General features: G+C 33.9%; 1 long non-coding RNA gene across 4 annotated transcripts; it reads left to right on the top strand.

Moving 5' to 3' along the window:
* The first annotated feature begins 844 nt into the window (after positions 1-844).
* Positions 845-4,387, top strand: LOC146954954 (uncharacterized). 4 transcript variants are annotated; one of them, XR_015015632.1, is made up of 8 exons: positions 845-1,350; positions 1,502-1,586; positions 1,896-2,052; positions 2,213-2,263; positions 3,357-3,458; positions 3,704-3,877; positions 3,964-4,020; positions 4,309-4,387. It is a non-coding gene; the product is annotated as an uncharacterized LOC146954954 (long non-coding RNA). The 4 variants fall into 4 exon arrangements; XR_015015634.1 differs by lacking the exon at positions 2,213-2,263 and having other exon boundaries at positions 1,508-1,586; XR_015015628.1 differs by lacking the exon at positions 2,213-2,263.
* The last annotated feature ends 780 nt before the right edge of the window (positions 4,388-5,167 follow it).

The raw sequence follows: 5,167 nt of genomic DNA, 5'->3' as shown, positions 1-5,167 counted from the left end.
TTTGCTTCAATCTTGATCCTTAGCTTTTCCCATCAAACCAAGCTTTAATCCTTTCCTTCACTTGTTTCTTGCTTGCTAAGCCATGCTTAATCATGCTTGATCTTAATTTGGAAGAAGTTTGGTTGATTAGAGAAGAGAGGGAGGGAGGGCGCATGGTAGAGGGAAGGAGGAGAGAACTCTTTCTCTCAAAACCTAGAGAGAGAAAGAGGAAGAAATTATGAGGTTTCCACCCTCAAAATCACTTATATACTCCCTTGTGCGAGATTACTTAAATGCCCTTCGTCTCAGTCGTGTTTACCTGACCTTGATACATAACTCATGCTTAACTGATATTACTTATAAATATCTTTCGTCGTACTTAACTTTCTTCATCATAATCACTTTCCACGAATCTTAGTCCTCTGATACATTTAACAGATGAATTTTCCATTACCTGACGAGCGGGATGTTACAACTTAGGTTTTAGGTTAAAATTAGGGCTAAAATAATCACTCGGGTTAACTTTTATGTATAAGAAGATTAGAGGAGGGAAAATAGGGAAAAATTGTTAGGCTTTTGGAGTGAACTTTGGTTGATTGTATGGGGTCTATAAATAGGTCAGAGGTAATACTGTAAAAATTGGCTTAGGTTTCAGGTTAAAATTAGGGCTAAAATAATCACTCGGGTTAACTTTTATATATAAGAAGATTAGAGGAGGGAAAATAGGGAAAACACCTCCCCTCTCTCAAAATAGGTCAGGGGTAATACAGTAAATGTTAGCTTACGTTTTATCTTAAAATTAGGGCTAAATTAATCACTCGGATTAACTTTTATATATAAGAATATTAGAGGAGCGAAAATCACTACAAGAAAAATGTCATTTTGCGACACTTCCTTTGCGACCCTTATGTTAGAACTGTTGCAGAGTACACCTTTACGACTGTTATTGCGACTGGTAGAGTCAACAGTCGCAAGATTTATTGCTTTTTTTCCAAACGCTTTCATATCTAAGCTTTTGCCCCAAATATTTTGTAACTCCCTCTTTCTTAATTTCATTCTCCCTCCCATAATTTCAAAACCCTAAAATCCAATCCACCTCCCCAATCTCACTTTCCCCAATCTCACGTTTCAATTTCAATCTCACTTTCCCTAATTGAAGCTAAATCTCTATCACCCTCAATCGAAGCCTACTGTTCCACCTTACTCAATCTCACCATGACTCAATCGAAGCTAAATCCCCTAAAATCGAAGCTCACTGTTCTCCACCTCACTCAATCTCACTATCACCGACCCTTGTCTCAGTCGAAGCTTATTTCTCCACTGCACTCAATGTTCTTTTTCCGCCGTTCCTTTTCTTGACCCTTTTTCCAGGTTAGTTCGGTTCCTTTTCCAGGTTATAATTTTTTTTTTTGGTTTATTTAATAATTTATTTTTAAAATTTTCCACTTTTCTGTTGATTTGAGTGTTTTTCTGTGTGTTAATTTCATGATTTTTTAATCATGTGCGATTCCTGGACTAAAAGGATCAGATTTGTTTAAAGTAGAGGAGGCTAGTGCTGTTTTTTGCAAGGTTATCAGTTTGGGATGGCTTCTGCAATATTCACTGAGGTTGTGTTGTTTTTCCTGTTTATGATGAAAACTATTGTAGAATTAATCTATTTTCTTTGCTGCTACTCTACGCAACTTTTAAGCTTTTTTCAGTTAAGCTCTAAAAGTCTTTGTTTTGTGCCTTGACCTGTTTTTTCTTTCTAAGAGCTTCTTTGTTAACTTCTGTGATATGCTATCAATGGTGTTTTTTCTCTAAGACCTTTGGTTATTTTCTTTTTATGTGTAATTTTTTTTTAGATATATTGCGTTATGGATTTTTCTCTTTGAACGGAATAATGTGGATCTAAATTGGAATTTTATCGAATGCAGGTCAATCCAATGATTACAATATTGTGTTATGGTGGTGCTTTGAGGTCAACGAGGGGGAATTAGCTTTGTAATAAATTGAAGAAAGCGACAATGCTTCCTTTTTCGAACGACAGGTCACCATGGAACACGAGAAGAAGTTGTGACTCGCTATGAAAAGGTGGGAATAAACCATGATGCTTCTCTCCAAATAATTCGTGAACTAATCATTTTTATTTTCTTTTGTTTTTATTTCTTCGTTCTATGCATTTAGAATTGTTCATAACATTGGTGATCATGGTTAAACATGTTACTCAATTTAATATATTTATGAATTGCAGTCCAATGACAAGAAATTTTGTTTAATGCACTGTTACAAGAACCTGAGAAAGGTTGGTTTCAACGAAAGGATAGCTTATGATAGCTGATTTTTGTAATTATGTTGATTATTGCTTAGGATAGCTGTTTGTTTTTTATCCATAAAGGTTGGTTTCAATGAAAGAATGTTATAACCGTGTAAGTCATAGCCACTATAGTGTAGCGGTAGGCAAAAAGGTTTTAGTGATTTGGATCTAGAATTAGTATTGAAAGTGCATCAATAAAAGACACACCATTATCATTAGGAGATTAGAAAGGATCAAACTTTTTCACAATTAACTCTTTCATTAGTGGCTTATTTCATGGGGTACCAATGGATTGAAACTAGAAAGTTGACAGAACTTTGCTCCTTCACTCAACAAAAGGAATATCACCCTGTTCTTTGAAAATCCCATGTGATCATTAATTTTTTTTTCTTCACAATTTATAAGTTGGCTAATAGCTATGTCTATTGATCTCACTAACTAATGGCTTCCAAGAAGTAATAATGATCCCAATGGTATCTTTCAGAAGGTAAATTACCTGAGTGGATGATTGTAGACATGTGTGTATCAAGAAAAGGTTTTTTGGTGTTTACAACTGACAAACAAATAAAATGAGGGACTAATAAGGATAATTTGAGTTTTAGTGTCAATGTGAGAGGTAATATATTCAAGTGAATACATACTTTATACAAATGTTGGTTTGCTTCCATAATTTGTTTTCCAATGTAATGAATACATGATTTATACACATGTCTTGCTATATTGATTCTGCAGGGATGTGCAAGTTAATTGAAAAAATGTTTTGTATTATTCTGATTTAGTTTTTTTTTTTTTTTTCTTTCTTTTCTTTCAATTACTTCAATTTTAGATTAATTTCAAATTGGCTTTCACTATAGGGTAGTGTATCATAGTATAACTCCAAAGGACTTTTTCAATTCACTGTGATCATGATGTATTTCGTATTATGTATGCTAATTGGGCATGCTTCTTGAACCAAAATTGCACTTGCATCTGATGTGCTAGGCTTGTTCAAAGTTACACACACACAAATCTTCTAGGCTTAATTTGATTGATATATTTTGTAAAATTATATGATTAACCATATTGCTAATTAAATTCACAGGGGAAACAGAGAAATTTCAATGGCATGGAAGGATGGGATATGTTCATATTGATGATGTTGCACTTGGTCATATCCTTCTTTATGAGAACAAAGCCTCTCATGGTAGATACCTTTACAGTTGATGTTGCACTTAGTCATATCCTTCTTTATGAGAACAAAGCCTCTCATGGTAGATACCTTTACAGTTCAGCAATAATGGATAATGATGATTTGGTTGTCATTGGATCAATTTAAGTTGTTGATATAGCATAAGGTGTTTCTTGATTGTTGTTTATCTTATTATTATGTAAATCATTTTTTCATTCTAACGCATGAACTAAACTTCCTGTTTCTCACTTGGTGTTTAGAATCAAATGAACATACAAAATCTAAACCTTCAGACTCAATCTGCAATTCTCAAGGTTCTGTGTATACTGAAGAAAGAGGGCTATCTACTAGGATGATCAAGGTTTATCAATAAATTTGCAGTTTCACTGTTGTTTAATAGAGGCTATATCGTTTCCGAATTTGAACAAATAAAGGTATTCAAGAAATTAGAACAACAAGATATCATCATCAATGTACCTGTGAATTTTATTTAATTTGGCCACTTTGCATATCCTTGCAGGTACAGCGAGATATTCGATGACATCATTTTGGGTAACGATGTCGACTCACTTCTCAGGTTAGTTAGTTAGTTAATTAATCAATAGAGTTTGTGTTGGGTTTTTTTTCCAGAGCAAAAGGTAGTGAAACTTATGCATGAGACTATTCATGTTGTTGTGCTTGGTTTCTTTTCCGCAATTATAACTTAGAAAGGTATCAGGGCAGAGTTTGTATACAAAATTGTGATAGTTCATTGGAATGTTTTGGTAGTTGATGTGGTTTTATATACATTTGGGTTTAGTAATCAGTAGAGGTGATGTGGTTTGTGTGTGTTTGATGAGTGATTTACTGATTTTTGTTCTTGTAGAAAAACGAGCAAGAAGTGGACGCAAATCTCACAAGTGACATGTGATGAAGGTTGGAACCATCATTCGGTCGAGAGGTGACACACTTTTGAATTGATTCAAATAAGATTTAAGATTTGTTCAATGCTTCTTATACGTTGCAATTGCATGAGAGTACGTTTGGATATTAATGTTTAGTCTCTGGTTTATAAACATTCACAGTCAATTTTCTTCAACATGGAACTGATTTCGTTAAACACTCACAATCAACTTTAACTGTTGTCTTTCTTATATGATAAGCTCTTAAATATTAAGGCCCTGAATCCTATTACAGAATTGTCATGCCTCCTCTTTTTCTCATTCATGATGGTGAATAATGTTAAGTTTTAATGAACAACAAAGACTATCTAACTTGACATTGCAAACGTTCTTAAGAGCAACATCGATTCAATACACTGGTTAGGGGACATAATGTGTGTGTCTATGTTAGTTAAGGCACATTTTTAATGCAAACTAGTTGATAATTAGTTAAGATTGGCTTAGTTAGTCTGTTACATAACTTCATGGAAAAGCAAGTTGTGTATACATATAGCTTGAAGAAGCGTGTCTTTTATCTTGTTTACAGGAGGCTAAAACTCTTACAATGTTTGGTTGAGACAAAATAGTTCATTGTTGATATGGATTTAGCTCTGTTTATTTGATAGCAATATTGTGCACAGTTTCCATACCCAAGTTAACTCCTACTACTTTCTATTTGTTTCCTTCTTATTTTCACCCTTTTTTCTATTCTGTAATGTCAAGAAACTTGCCTCAAGACTTCTGCTCATGAAATTGCAATTGTTTTCTAGGTGAAAATCCAACAGCAAGAATTGAGCATGAGGC

Source organism: Medicago sativa, chromosome 1 (assembly GCF_051527215.1).
Source record: "Medicago sativa cultivar Bolivia chromosome 1, Bolivia_mono, whole genome shotgun sequence".
Lineage (NCBI taxonomy): Eukaryota > Viridiplantae > Streptophyta > Magnoliopsida > Fabales > Fabaceae > Medicago > Medicago sativa.
The sequence above is the reverse complement of the archived record's forward strand: the minus strand, read 5'-3'. Positions and strand labels throughout refer to the sequence as shown.